This window comes from Papio anubis, chromosome 2 (assembly GCF_008728515.1).
Source record: "Papio anubis isolate 15944 chromosome 2, Panubis1.0, whole genome shotgun sequence".
Lineage (NCBI taxonomy): Eukaryota > Metazoa > Chordata > Mammalia > Primates > Cercopithecidae > Papio > Papio anubis.
This window is the reverse complement of record NC_044977.1, coordinates 19,948,827-19,964,771: the sequence shown is the minus strand read 5'-3', so window position 1 is coordinate 19,964,771 and position 15,945 is coordinate 19,948,827. Positions and strand designations below refer to the sequence as shown.

The following is a 15,945-nucleotide window of genomic DNA, read 5'->3' as shown; positions in this document are numbered from 1 at the left end:
GACAAGCCCTACTATAGGCATAGGAAAATTCTTCCACTCAGCCTTTCTGTCTTTTAGCTAAGTATGGTCATTGACAGAATTGGGAAATCTTATGGCCTTGATTAACTCCCTGTAACAACAAAGAGTCTGTTTTACTATCAGGAAGAATTCAAAGAAAAATGCGTGTTAATTAGTAACAAAAACTATGGGTAAAGTAAGCATCAAGACAGATATTTTGTGGTAATAAATCAAACTCGATAAACTTGCATTTTTTACCTTTGGCAGCAGTCAGACAAGCATATTAAAAGCCCAGGATATCAGTCCTGCTCTGGTGCCCTGAGAAAACCCTGTCTTGAAAGTCAGGATACCCTGCTTGGCTACAAATTTGTTTCTGACCTTGGGCAAGCCTTGTAACCACCCTGGACCCCCTCCATAAAATGAAGACAGCGTGGAGAGCACAGATTCAGAAGCCTCCATAACTGAGCTCCACTTAACCAATTCTATCCCTGTGTTTCAAGCAGGACTGAGCTCACACATGCTGAATAAGAGGCTACAAGGTCATTCGCTAGTATATCCCATGCATTTCTTCAAACTGCTTAGAGTTGTATTTGTTCCCAAACCTGCTTGTGCCTATTGGATTTGTTACTATAATTACATAATTTAATTAAATATGATGTAAACTGGTGAAATACAATCATGAAAGAAAAGAGTTGCTTTCTTTGAAAAGTACATTGAATAGTCTAAGAAGACCTGATAAAGGCAGGTGACTTAAACTGACTATCAGCGCAGATGTAAATGAGACAATTGTGGAAGACAGGAAAACAATTTGTAAAAATCTAGAGGGATTCCTTCTACAGCCTGCTCTATAGGAGTCAAAATTTAACAAAATTGAAATGGGAAATCATAGAAAATGCAATCACTAAGGTATAATTAATGTGAGAAAAATGTTAGGAAATTGTAATTGGCAGACCTATAATCAAAGAAAAGGCCTTGGCCCTACACCAAGGTTTCTACTGCAATGGGAAAGGGAGTAAGAACCATGCTGAAATGTTACAGAGGACACTTAGGATCCACTCTATCAGCAAATTTAAAGTAAATTATACAGTATAATTAAATATAGTCAGCACGCTGTATGTCAGATCCCCAGAACTTATTTAAAACCAGATGAAACACGCGACCATGACACTGAAAGACCTTTCCGGGAAGGAGCTGGAGAGGGAGTGTGGAAGAGTTGTGGGAGGAAGGGACACACAGACACTACTCTCGATAGTCTGGCATATCCTCACCAGTCTGTAAGCTGAAGAGGGACGGAACCCACTTCTACTGAGAAACATAGGCTGGTATCTACTAGGTTCCCAGGAAGTAAAGATTTCTTTAACTTCTAGTGTTTTTCTTCTACTCCTCCCTCCTAAGTTTTTAAAATGTTTGATACAATTATTTGATGAGTAATACTATATGTTGAGTTTACCTGGGCAATGTGCACTGTGAAGGAGAACATAGAATGCTTTGGTTTCCTGAGAGTAAGACATGCAGAGCAAGAGTAGTTCTAGGTAGAAATACTAGTTTTCAATAGCGAGACCAGGCCTGTAATTTTCTGCAGCATACCATGACATCATGGTTTATATGAGGCCAACTCCATAAATCAAGCCTTACCTAATTAGAGATTCTTCTGGAGATCTACATTATTAGAGCAAATAATTAAAACAGCCCAAGCAAAAATAAAAGCCAGATCTGTTTACAAAAATGTTCTTTCCCCCGAAAAAACTATTTTAGTCTCATACCACTTACAGTTCTTTCACATTTAGTAAATTATAGACTCGGAGCATTTCTTTTAGTCTGACTTCACTTTCAAGGAATTCTTCAATTAACTTTACGTTGCTTTAAGCTGTTCATCCAACGAGAAAACAATCTGTGGTTTCTGACTCCTCTGTGTGCCAATGGCTGCCATCCATGTTTGACTTTCAGACACACTGTCTCTTGAGAGCCAGGCTCTGTTTGCATAAAACCAGTCAGTTGTCATAGCATTTTGACAAGCACTATAGAAAAACAAAGAACAATACTTCGTGGTGGCTAAACTGGGAGAATTATCTCTGTAAGGGTTACTGCATTGGGGATACACAAAATGTCCATCCACACCCAGCCACCTGGCCTGGGCCAGAGGGTAGCACATACTCCACTTTCATCTGTGATCTTTCCATTCTCAGGCACCATCTCTTTACTACTGATTCGTTTCTTTCTCCCTTCCTTCTTTTTCCTAAATGGTTAAACCACCTGAAACTCATGGAGAGGTGTGGTTACTCTAACAGCAAGCAAAAATGTCAGTGGAAATCTAAAAAGCAAGAGATTGCATGGCCTTTGCAATGGTTATGGTGCATCTAGTGTCAGATCTTCAGCCAAATGTAGTGCAATAAAAAAGCATGAGCTCAGAGGTGATACCTCAGTCCAAAACTTTGAATATTCTGACTCTAGTGTAGGACCTCAATTCTCTTTGCCTCTTGAGGCCCATGCACTGATGTTTTAAAAGAAGTGCAAATAACAACTGGGCAGTGGAAAATAACCATGGGAACAAATGATGGAAACATATGATGACTGCTGAAGAAAAAGATCCTTAGGTTTTCTACCTATCCCGGCTGAGTCAGGCAGAATGGAATCTCCCTCACTTTCTTTTCCCCTGTGCCTGGCCAGTTTCTGGGTATCCCTCATCTATGTCCATTCCATGAATGTACGTGTGAAGCCAAGAGAATAATAAACCAAGGGTGTCTGAAACTGTCTTGAATACTCAGGTCCAGTAGAAGATGCATGTGTGATTTTTCCAAAATCATGCTCAATGCTGTTTCTGTAATGGGATGTGCAATTGTTGAACTGCAGGTCTTTTCAAAGAAATGGAATGAATACTCTAGCAGAGTTGTGCCATAACAAGCATGAAGGCAGAGATGGTGGAACTAGAATGAATGCACAGGCCAGGTGAAGCCCAAGGGCTGATACTGGACTTGGCATTGGCTCAACTTGGGGTGGCAGTGGAGTGGAGGGCCAATGGAAGGTCTGCTCCTTTTCTTCAGGATAGAACTGTGTTTGACGTTTGACTTCTCTCTTAATGCTACTGCAATTGCATCTGAAGCAAAAGACTTGTAGGATTCCCAAGAGACTCAACGTTATTCTAATACCATTTCTTTTCTATAGGTTTCACTCTATTTTTATTTAAAAATTTAAAAATCCCTATGTAAATTTTATAATGTGTGCTGGTTACAAGCTACTGCAAATGCTTTGTGGAAAAAGGAGATGGGTATAACTATGTCCGTCTTGGTGCCCCCCTCATCTCTCTCTCTCTCTCTCTCTCTCTCTCTCTCACACACACACACACACACACACACAGAAACACAAAGGGATCTAGCATCCAAGCTCTTCTAAGAACAGTTTCATAAAGTATCAGCTATTCTTCATTTAATCAGCAAATCACTGTTCTATTGAATTATAATCTATTCTTTAATCATTTAGGGAATATCTAAAGCCCCCAGAAGTTCCTAGAATGCAAGGAAAGGGTAGGCTGAGGAAGGGGAGGTTCCCTTTACAAAGCTTTCACTGGCATCTGAATTTAGATCTTTTGAGATTTAAAAAATATAAGCAACCAAGACACCTGATTTAAAATTCACTGATTTGTTCAAAGTAGTGCCCTATGGAGGGCCAGTGATCTTCTAAAATGGGGTCACAGTACAGATTTTGCTTCAAATTCAAGAGCTCACGATAGCTCCTTTCTTGACTCTTTGTTCTTTCTGGCACTCAGATTTTCGAAGTAAAACAAAACATTACAGGAATTTTCTCTACAAGGGGACAGTTCTGAATTTCTGGGAAGGGGTCCTCCTCTCCCAAAGCATCTTGCTTAATGCTGTGCATCATAAGCTTATTTCTTGAAGTAAAAATGCTGAAGATGCTGAACTTGGAAGGTAGCAATAAAGCAAGGGGGATAAAGTTGAGGGCACAAAAACTTGAGCCTCACTTTTTAACAACTCCAAAGAAGAATAAACTTATTATGTATAAGGAGAGCTCTACAGGGTGTCATTAGAAATTCAACTACCTCCAATGGTTTTGCTTGATGCCTGGAAAAGCAGTGACATTGGCACAAGTGTGTTCTATTTGAGAGCAGTAAGCTGGGGAATTTTGCATCAGGATTTGAGGTCTTAGACAATTGACGGGCCTTGAAAAGTACAGCACACTGGCACTAAGAAAATTCAAAATTAGGCTGGGCGCAGTGGCTCATGCCTGTAATCCCAACACTTTGGGAGGCCGAGGCAGGTGGATCACGAGGTCAAGAGATCAAGACCATCTGGCCAAGATGGTGAAACCCCGTCTCTACTAAAAATACAAAAATTAGCTGGGCGTGGTGGTGCATGCCTGTAGTCCCAGCTACTTGGGAGGCTGAGGCAGGAGAATCACTTGAACCTGGGGGGCGGAGGTTACAGTGAGCCGAGATCGTGGCACTGCATTCCAGCCTGGCAACAGAGCGAGACTCTGTTTCAAAAAAAAAAAAAAAAAAAGCAAAATTATTCATTACTTTCTAATAAAATAGTTCTTAGTTAATAGTAACATGTATACTCGCTTTGCAATTTTTAAATTACATCACTAAAAATCAACACTAAAAGTCAACACTTTTAAGAACTTTAAGACTATTTTTAAAATGTTATCAATTATTATTCATTTTCAATCTGCTGCTGTTTCTTTTGGTAAGAGTAAGGTGAGAGAGGTTACTATCCTGTCAATTCATGTTTTTGTCTTTTAGCTTATGGCAAAAGATATAACCCAATTGTAGTCCTCAAAAGAGAATGGCCAAAGCAATGCTAAGTCTCGCATGCCCTACCTATCTGAGGCCTTCAAAATGATTAGAGCCTAAATGAATCAATTCTATCTAGGCTGACAGCATCTATTTTCTTTTGGAAGTTCAGTGACTACAGAGGGAATATTTTGGCTTTCTAGTGCAAACATGTACAGATTTTGAACTTGGGGAACTTGCAACTTCCGGTTGTAAAGTTGTATTCTACTAAGAAACCACGGCACCAAGTCCTAAATGCAAGAATCCAGTTTTTAGAAAATCTGCAAACGATTTATTTGCAGAATAGTGAAGTGAATTGCAAAGAATTACGTGAAACAGAAAGAGGGCATGGGAGCAATAAAATAAATGAAGATACAAGGCTTTTAAAAGGTTACATGGGGAAATGAAGACATTAAATGCCACTTAATTTTAAAAAATAAAATTACAAGGTATATGATATGCTAGCAAAGTTCTGGATTATAGTAAGGCTTTTCAGGGAACAAGAAAACTTGTATGGCTACTACCCAGGGTAATTACTGAATCAGTGATATTACTCAGAAAATAAAATTGCACATAATACATAGAGCTTTCAAGCCAGTTTCCTTGTGTCACATTCCCCCCTGCCCTCAATCTCATTCTAGCCACTTCCTTTATGTGAAAAAAAGGAGTCACTGTAGCTTTCTGGAATTTTCTTCTATACATTCCAAGTACATTAAAAAAAGAAAATAAGTCATGAAGTTGGATGACAATATGATGAAAAATTATCTTACTCCTTAAGATATTTTGATATAATAGTTTGAAAGATGATAGTTCTGTAGAACGTGAATCACAGTTTTACACTTACATACATCAGCTTACATTCATACTGCTTAAAAACAGAAGAATTTTAAGTAGAAAAGGAATGGAAAGATAGTCAACAGCAATAGTCAAGATATCTAGAAATAATTTTAGAGGAAAAAAGTATCTACTACTGTCTTTAAGTACATGAAAATACAACAATTTTACTTATTTACTTTTCTCTCTTTTAGAAAATTACTTTAAAAATCTTTCTAGAAATTAAATCACTAAAAGTACACTTTTAAAGAACTTAAAGACTATTTTTTAAATGTCATCAGTTATTATTAATTTTCAATCTCCTGCTATTCCTTTTGGTAAGGGTAAGATTTGAGAGGTTACTCTCCTGTCAGTTCATATTTTTATGACTTTTAGCCCTTGGCTGTGTCACCCAGGCTGGAGTGCAATGGCATGATCATAGCTTACTGTAGCCTCAGTCTCCTGGGCTGAAGAGATCCTCCTGCCTCAGCCTCCTTAGCAGCTGAAACTATAGACATGTGCCACCCTACCAGGCTAATTTTTGCTTTGACACTGATTTTCTTTTGGATATATGCCCAGAAGTGGAATTGATGGATAGTAAGGTAGATCTATTTTTATTTTTTGAGGAACCTCCATACTGTTCTCCATAATGTTGTATTAATTTGCATTCCCTTGAACAATGTACAAGTGTTCTCTTTTCCTCACACTTCGCCAACACTTATCTTTGATCTTTTTGATAACAGTCATTCTAACAGCTGTGAGTGATGTTTCACTGTGGTTTTGATTAATATTTCCTTGATGATTAGTGAGGTTCAACACCTTTTTATATACCTTTTGGCTATTTATCTTCTTCTGAGAGATGTCTATTTAGGGCCTTTGACGATTTTTTAATGAGCTTATTTGTTTTTTGTTATTGAGCTGTAGGACAGTCTTATATATTAACCCCTTACCTGATATATGGTTTGCAAATATACTCTTCCATTTCATAGACTGCCTTTTCACTCTGTTGATTTTTTGTTTTTGCTATGCAGAAACTTTCAAGTTTGATGTAATTTCATTCATCTATTCTTGCTTTTGTCGCCTGTGCTTTGATATCATATCCAAAAAATCCCTACCTAGACTCATGTCAAGAAACATTTTTTTTTTTGTTTTCTATTAGCAGTTTTATGATTTCAGCCTTAAGTTTTAGTCTCTAATTCATTTCAAGTTGATTTTTGTATATGGAGTGAGACAAAGGTCAAATTTCATTCTTCTGCATGTGGTTATCCATTTTTGACAACACAAATGAGCCTCATCTGACTTTGAAGGGCCCTCTCAACTCCAGAGCACCTACAAAATATGCTGAAGCTTTGTGGCCACAACACTGCATTTTAATTTCTCACACTTTAATTCTGCTTGCTTCACCTTTCTTTCTTTTTTTCTGTTTTGAGACAGAGTTTCGCTCTTGTCCCCTAGGCTGGAGGGCAATGGCACGATCTCAGCTCACTGCAACCTCTGCCTTCTGGGTTCAAGCAATTTTCCTGTCTCAGCCTCCCAAGTAGCTGGGATTATAGGCACATGCCACCACACCTGGCTAATTTTTGTATTTTTAGTAGAGACGGGGGTTTCACCATGTTGGCCAGGATGGTCTCGATCTCTTGACCTCGTGATCTGCCCACCTCGGCCTCCCAAAGTGCTGAGATTACAGGCATGAGCCCCCACGCCCAGCCTTCACCTTTCATACATATTGGTCACTGTGCACAACTTAAAAATCCTCCTGAATACACTTCTCAGAGTTTCAAAGTCTTTGCCTGGGAAACTCAAGGCAATTATGGTGGCTGAGAAGTTCCACAATCTGCAATTTGCAAGCTACAGATCCAGGAAAATTGATGATGTAGTTATGGGCTTGAGAAATAGAGAGCTGATGGTAGAGATTCCAGTCTGGATCTGAAGACCTGAAAACCAGGAGCACTGACGGCTGGAGAAGATCAATGTTTCTTTTGTTTTCGTATTTTTTTTAAAGAGACAGGGTCTCGCTTTGCTGCCTTGGCTGATTTTGAACTCTTGGGCTCAAGGGATCCTCCCTGCTGCTCGTCCCAAAGTGCTGGGGCTACAGGTGCATGCCACCACATCTGGCTCACAACTTTACATGTCAGATAATCCAAGGACTCTCAAATTTCATTAACTGACTTTTCAGCAAAGATCTCAGGATACATGTTGCTGACAGCACAAAGCGTATATACAAGAATTTTACTCTTTGGTTACTATGGTGCTTACTCTTATTTGGTAGGTGCGTGCCAGGTAGGTCTGAGTACATAAATAGGACAGAGGGTTAAAGAGGATAAAGTGGTGCTGAAGAAATGTGATGAGCTAACAGTTACTCCTAATTGGAGAGTTAACTGTGGTAGTGGAGTGGTCAGCATGGTCATCGGGAGGTGCTACAAGTCTCTTCTAACTTCACTGCTCCAATCTACATTGGAGCCCCAAAAACTTTGCTGATGTAACATGTTAGTGCTTTCCACGCTGTATAATGGACCAACTGGATGGGACTCTTCTCCAGCACTCAATTCATTTTCAGCTTAATTGATAATCAGATACAGACATACAATTGATCACATATTTTATAAATACTGATTTTTGATGATAAACATTTTCAGGAAATATCATTTTGACAAGGGAAATATCAAAACGAGGCTGCAATAAAAGTCTTTATGAAGAATTATACACACATATGAGAAACTGGGGAATTTGAACAACTAACAAAAACCCAATTAAACGTCTCCATTACTGTTCAACAAAATTAAAGCAAATCTTATGTAAATATAAAATGATTCATAAGGAAGCTGTGAACTATAATTAGATGGAAATATTCTGATTGATATTTTGGACACAACTAATTCTTGCTTCGCCATTAGATAACATAGACTAAGGAGTCATGAAATCTGCATCTGTTCCTGGAAGCACTATTAGAAGAGATAAAGGAAATGTCTGCTTTATAAGTTTATAGCAACTTTGCACATATCTAAAATGTTACAACAACTCAGATTCAAGAAATAAGCGAAAGGATAAAAAGGATTCAAGAGTAGCCAATTTATGAATTGCACAGACTTTACATGTGAAAGAGCTTCCTAGTGTACTCTTATTTTATATGCATATTCATATGGCAAAGCATTTTAGTTTCAAGGTCACAGAAGATTAGGAGCATTCACATCAGGGAGGAAGATTCGGGAAGGCACCTCATAGAAGTCTGCCAGTCTTCACAGCCAAGAAATCAGAAAAGCTACAAAAAGCTGACCCAGCTGTGTGTGGTGGCTCGCGCCTCTAATCCCAGCACTTTGGGGGGCCAAGGTGGGTGGATCACCTGAGGTTGGGAGTTTGAGACCAGCCTGACCAACATGGAGAAACCCTGTCTTTACTAAAAATACAAAATTAGCTGGGTGTAGTGGCGGGTGCCTGTAATCCCAGCTACTACAGGGGTAGAGGCTGAGGCAGGAGAATCGCTTGAACCCAGGAGGCGGAGGTTGCAGTGAGCCGAGATCACACCACTGCACTCCAGCCTGGGCAACAAGAGCAAAACTGCATCTCAAAAAAAAAAAAAAAAAAAAAGCTGACTCAATAGCCCCAATGCTCAGCATTCAGAAACTGTCGAGGAGAGTGGTAAAGAGACCTCTAAATCCACAAAAGGGCCTGCAAGGATGATCACACTTGCTGAAATGAAGTGTTGTGAATAATAATCTTGGGTCATCCGAAAAAGGTTAAATTATGGTCAGCACATGTTCTTTTAACATAAAAGCAATGAAAATATTTTAGCAAATAAAAAAAAATAAGGCAATCTGTCTTTTTGTGAATTTGATTAGCATGAATCAGGTTTTTAAAAAAACAATTTTTGAGCAAGTATTTTTGGGTTCTCCACGCATATACAACACCTCATTCATTATTCCCTACAATGATCATATGTGATAGAGATTATTTTACATTCAGTAGTCCCTCCTCTCATTTATCAGATATTCAAAGAATGCCTCCTGTGTACCAGGCCATGTGACAAGTGCTACAGGTATAAAAATGGGCAAAAGCAGAGACACAGTCCCTAACTTCAAGGAACTTGCAGCTCGATGAAAGCAAAAAAGATGAAGACACTGAGGCACAGAAAACTTAAGAACAAGTTTCTCTTCTGTAATTTCAGTCGTAGCTGTAGCAACTTTTACTCAATAATCTTAGCATTCGGTTTCAAGGACCATCAGAATTCTAGAAGCAATGAACCTGAAACCAAGAATCTGTAAAAAGTATTATCCCACAAATAAATGGAAAGATATCCTGTGTTCATGAATCAGAAAAATTAATACTGTTAAAATTTCCATATCACCCACAGCAATTTATAGGTTCAATGCAATACCTATAAAAATTCCAATGAGATTTTTCACAGAAATAGAAAAAACAGTCCTAAAATTCATATGAAACCACCTCAAATACTTCAATCTTGAACAAAAAGAATACAGATTGAAGCATCATACTACTTGATTTAAAAATATGCTATAAAGCTATAGTAATCAAAACAGCATGGTACTGTCATGAAAACAAACATATAGTGCAAGGGAACATAACAGAGAGCCCAGAAATTAATCCACATCTTTAGGGTCAACTGAGCTTCAACAAAGGTGCCAAAAATGCACAACAGGGAAAGGACAGTGTCTTTAATAAATGGTACAGGGAAAACTGGATACTTACATACAGAAGAAAGAAATTAGACCCTTATCTCATACCATACACAAAATTCAACTCAAGATAGATTAAGGCCTTAAACGTAAAACCTGAAACTATAAAACTATTAGATGAAAAAACATGGGGAAAAAGCTTCTTGATATTAGTCTGGGAAATAATTTTTGGATATGACCCCCAAAACACAAGCAACAGGAGCAAAAAGAGAAAAAAAAAAGGAAGAAAAAAGGAAAAGACAAATGGGGTTGCATCAGATAAAAAGTTTTGACACAGCAAAGAAAACAATAGAATGAAGAGGCAACCTATGGAATGAGAGAAAACGTTTGTGAACCAATAATCTGATAAAGGGTTAATATCTAATATCCAAAACACATAGGGAACTCAAAGAACTCAATAGCAAGAAAATAAATAACCCAATTGAAAATGGGCAAGGAACCTGAAAAGGCATTTCTCAAAAGAAGACATCCAAATGGCCAACAGGTATATGAAAAAATGTTTAACATCGCTAGACATCAGGAAAATGCAATTTAAAACCACAATATCACCTCACATCTGTTAGAATGGTTATTATCAAACAGACAAAAGAAAAGTGTTGGTGAGGATGTGGAGAAAGGGAACTCTTGTACACTGTTGGTGGGAATGTAAATTAGAATAGCGAATATAGAAAATAAGTATGCAGGTTTCTAAAAAAAATAAAAAATAGAACTACCATATGATGCAACAATCCCATTTTTGGGTATATAGCCAAAAGAAATGAAATAAGTATCTTGAAAAGATATCTACATTCCCATGTTCATTGCAGCATTATTCATAACAGTCAAGATGTGGAATCAAGTGTCCATTGACAGATGAATGGATAAAGAAAATGTGATATATATATACACATATACAGTGTAATACTACTATTCAGGGTTTACAAAGAAAGAAATCCTATCATTTTCAACAATGTGGATGAACCTGGAGGACCTTATGTTAAATGAAATAAGCCAGGGACAGAAAGACAAATATTGTATTATCTCACTTATATGTGGAACCTTAAAAAATCAAACTCATAGCAGCAAACAGTAGAGTGGCAGTTGCCAGGAGCAAGGGGCAGTGGGGAGGGGGCAGGACAGAGGAACATGGGGAGATGTTGTTCAAAGGGTACACAGTTTCAGTTAGACAGGAATTCTGTTGATCTATTGTGAAGCATGGTGACTATAGTTAATAATAACAACATACTGTACACTTGAAAATTGCTAAAATAGCAGATTTTAAATTTTCTCACCACAAAATATGTGAGATGATGAATATGTTTATTCGTTGGATTTTATCATTTCACAAGGTATACATACATCAAACATCACATTGTACATGGTCAATGTACACAATTTTTATTTGCCAACTAAACCTTAATAAAACTAGGAAAAAATATCGTTTCACTGTTTAGAAAGAGCTTATTTTATAAAGAAAACAAATGAATATGGTCATTCCATTTTCTGCTAAATATAATTTCAAACATTCTCTACATACTTTCTATCTAATAAAACTTACTGGCCGGCCAGGTGTGATGGCTCACGCCTTTAATCCCAGTACTTTGGGAGGCCGAGGTGGGCGGACCACCTGAGGTCAGGAGTTCGAGACCAGTCTGACCAACATGGTGAAACCTCGTCTCTACTAAAAATACAAAAATTAATTGGGCGTGGTGGTATGTGCCTGTAATCCCAGCTACTCAGAAGGCCAAGGCAGGAGAATCACTTGAACCTGGGAAGTGGAGGATTCAGTGAGCTGAGATCGCACCACTGCACTCCAGCCTGGGTGACAAGAGCAAGACTCCATCTCAAACACCACCACCACCACCACCACCACCACCACCACGACCTCATTGGCCTTGAAATGGTCTGCTGTTAGAATATGCAGTTGGGCACAGTAGCTCACGCCAATAATCCCAGCACTTTAGGAGGCCAAGGTGGGTGGACTGCTGGAGCCCAGGAGTTCAAGATCAGACCTGACAACATGACAAAACCCTGTCTCTCCCCCCGCAAAAAAAAAAAATTTGGCTGGGTGTGGTGGCACAGTCTGTAATCCTAGCTACTCAGGAGACTGAGATGGGAGGACTGCTTGAGCCCAGGAGGTGGAAGCTGCAGTGAGCTAAGATCATGCTACTGCACTCCAGTCTTGGCAAGAGAGAGAGAACCTGCCTCAAAAAAAAAAAAAAAAAAATAATAATAATAATAATAAAAATAAAGAATATGCTTCCTGGATCCAGCAATCAATCCATTACTAGTGATTTAATCTGGAAAACTTGATGTTAACTGATTTTATAATTGGGGCAACCATGTATGTCTGCCTTTTATCACGGTAGTTTAGCTGAACTGAGTCTATGAAATAATTAGGCCCACGGTGGGGGAATCTGAAATCCTCCTGAAGCACTAGAACCTTTCCCAGCCTTCCCAATATTAGAGAAAATTCTTATTCCCAGAAGTTTCCACCCTTTACAAGGCTCCCGATTTCCCCCAAAGTTCAAAAATACTACACTAGAAAGCTGGAGTTTCCCCTGGATGATCAATTTTTTGAAAAATACAAAGAATATTTTGTTTGGTTTTGGGCTTTTAATGATATGATGAGAAAATTAGAGATTCTCAGGAAAGAAAATGGGAAAACAGCACTGAAATTATTTTTATACATCTCATATCTGGCAGGCCTTCTGATTGGTTGACAAAATAATAATCCTACCAATCTCCTTTCTAGTGTAAAGATATAAAACAAGAAATAATTTTAGATATTTTATCCTTTTGGAATATAAAAGACAGATAAAGACATTATAAATCCCATTCAAGTTTAGAATTAAACAATATTTCATTTTACATTTTTAAGGTTGCTTTTTGAATACTTTGAGCTCAATGATGATATTCATCCCTTGCTTCCCACATACCATCTCCCTCACAAAGGTTTTCAAAAGAAATCTAATTCAGGTAAATGATAATTGATATGGGAATTATCAGAATCAAAATACGAGAAAGCAGCCACATAATATCTTATACTGCCAAACAAGATAACTGTGACTAAAAGTGGAAGTTCTCCGTTTTTAAAAGTTTTTAATATTATGATACTAAAACTTGAATTTTAATAGTCTGATAAGAGTATCTATGTATTAAACAATTCAGCCACTCATCATTCTATTCATTCATTCAACCAAAACACAGTGTTTTACAGAGCAGAGATCTTCCCTACCTGATGGGCTCTCGGACCCGTGAAGGGGAGCCTATGGGTAGAGATGGGACAGTCTTCTATCCAAGAAGGAACTTTGGTTTAATATATGAACTTTTTTGGCAGAACATCAATGACATCCTATCCACTGCTTCATCCAATATTCAAGAATTGTGAGTCTTCCCTCAATCAGCCACAATAAATGCCAACATTCCATGATCTCAACAGGCTTTACAGATATAAATGGTCAGGTATTTAGTTTATAAAATTAAAAATGGAGGAAAGGAAGAGAAAATGGAGTCCAACTCCATTTTGGAGGAATATGGCATCCAACTAGTCCTCTGGGTATTTTAAATTATATCTTTTTATTAAGTTAGTCTCTTTTAAAGAAAACATACAATGCAAGTACTACTCAAGAAACACGCTGGGCATGGCACGATGCTGGGAGGAGGTTTTTAGGTTTTGGTTGCTTGTTACTCAATAGATCAACATGTGTTGAGTTCTACAGAAAAAGAAACATTTCCCTGAGGAAAACAGAATTCCTAGATTCATAACCTACCTCACTTTTACAGAAAGTATATCAAATACAGACATCCTTCTTACTAATGAAAGATCCAGAACCATTAGGGAAAAGTAATTTGCTGTCATGAAGTGTCTCCTTTGTCTCCGTCATGCTCAATATCAGAAGCTTCAATCTTCTATTACCACAGACCACAAGCCCTGGTACAATCCTTGCACCACAGAATCCTGGGTTTGTACTTCCTAAATTGTGTATTTTTCTATTTCTTCTATTAAATAACTGTGTTTTAAAAGGGGCAATTATTTGTAGACTTAAACTATGATGCAAAAGAAAAACTCTCAGATGATATAGAATGCTTTAGCCAACATGTATAGCAACATGTTGAGGAATGCCAGATTGTCACCAAATACAGCTGGAAGTCGCTGCTCTTAGTTGGATTCTCTGAAGTAAGCATGGTCCTTTCTAAATACCATGAAAAGTAATAACTTCTCTACTTCTTGGAGCTCTAAAAGGCAAAATTGAGGACAATAGCTATAAAGAGGCAGGTTTCTTTCATAAGTGTTTTTCGACACGTAAATATACTCAGTTATATGCCTTTTCTCTTGTTTCCAAATCTCCCTGCTCCCCAACTGATTTTTCTTCCTTCCATACAGAACACAGTACACTACTAAGGACAATGTTGTGGGAAAAAAACATACTGACAAATCACAAAAACGACAGTTTACATCATTTGATAAGAATAGCAATACTTTACCAAATGGAAAATTCCACCAAATGAAATGTGGCTCCAATCAGATGACTTACCTAAAAATAAGAGAGACAGAAAGAAAAAAGTGAGAACTTGGTGTGGTACTCAACCCTCAATATACTAGTTTCTAAAACATATGGTAGATATCTTAACAACTGATGGACAATCCAAAACAAACAGAAACTATACCAGATCAGGAAACACCAATTCCTTTAGAAACAGTAACTGATGTTAGAAAGGAAATGGTAAACATGGAGCAAAAGCAATGGTGAAAGAAAGTGGTATTTACTTTCAAACCACTTGGCTCTCATACGTATTTTAAGGGGTCAGTTTTGCAAATGTGGACACGTATACATATCAGGGCTACAGCTAAACCACGCATTGCACCCTCTTTCTCAAGACCTCTGGTTACGAAGAGATGGTCAAAGCTGCAGACTTTCAAATATCTTTGCCTCCTATGACTCAAGTAAAAGGTGCCAGTGTATCATGTGCTACTGTAATTTCCTCTGTTGATTTTCTTTCCCCTTAACACTTAGATGTTTTGGCTGTTTGCGTTTTTATTTTCCAAAGTGAACACTGATGTTCATGAAAGGTGCCAGATTAACAACCTGGGGAAATTAAGAGCTTGGTCTATCAAGTGAAAAGGCTTAGTGTAGTGGAGGTGACGAAAGTTTCCCCTACACTGTGCTTGCCTATGTACATTAGCTCTGACCCACAGTCACCCCAGCCCTCCAGTCTTCATGGTCCATTAATGTCTTTGACTGCTCAGGTTGCTAACAGGAACAGACAATCTTGTTTCTGCCTTTAATGCTATCATTATTATTACTACTACTGCGAACTCTAACTCCTTCAGTGAAATTATGGGGAAATTTATATTGGCTGCCATTTTGTTTCAGGACAACAGGAAAATAAATTGAACTGAAGATAGATCTTATATTCTTGGTAATACTGTAGGTTAAAATCCAAGAATTTCTTCAAACAGGAGGCAAAGCTTTGAGTGATCAAATTGAAACAGGCCTCAGTAAGTTCAGTCACCTGTACTCAATTTGAATTCTCATTTGGGAATATTCTAATATTTAAAGGCCAAAGAGGCTTTATTTTTTTCTTTTGAGTCTACTGCAAACCAGTCATTTTTATTATTCATTAACAACTATGATAAAGGTTTGAGTGGATGTTGAGGCTAAAACTAACATTACA

General features: G+C 37.9%; 2 protein-coding genes across 5 annotated transcripts in view; one reads left to right on the top strand and one right to left on the bottom strand.

Annotated features, from left to right (window-relative positions):
• Positions 1 to 15,945, bottom strand: part of CMSS1 (cms1 ribosomal small subunit homolog) — a 371,710-nt gene that overhangs the window by 155,841 nt on the left and 199,924 nt on the right. The window contains exon 2 of one of the 3 annotated variants that reach the window (XM_031661917.1): positions 14,755 to 14,804. The exons of 1 other annotated variant lie outside the window; for it this stretch is intronic. The gene's annotated coding sequence lies outside the window, so the exon portion shown is untranslated. Of the gene's footprint in view, positions 1 to 14,754; positions 14,975 to 15,945 lie in introns of those variants that run through there. One more of the 3 variants, XM_031661928.1, reaches the window with a different exon arrangement.
• Positions 1 to 15,945, top strand: part of FILIP1L (filamin A interacting protein 1 like) — a 294,710-nt gene that overhangs the window by 91,060 nt on the left and 187,705 nt on the right. The gene's annotated exons all lie outside the window — the stretch shown is intronic.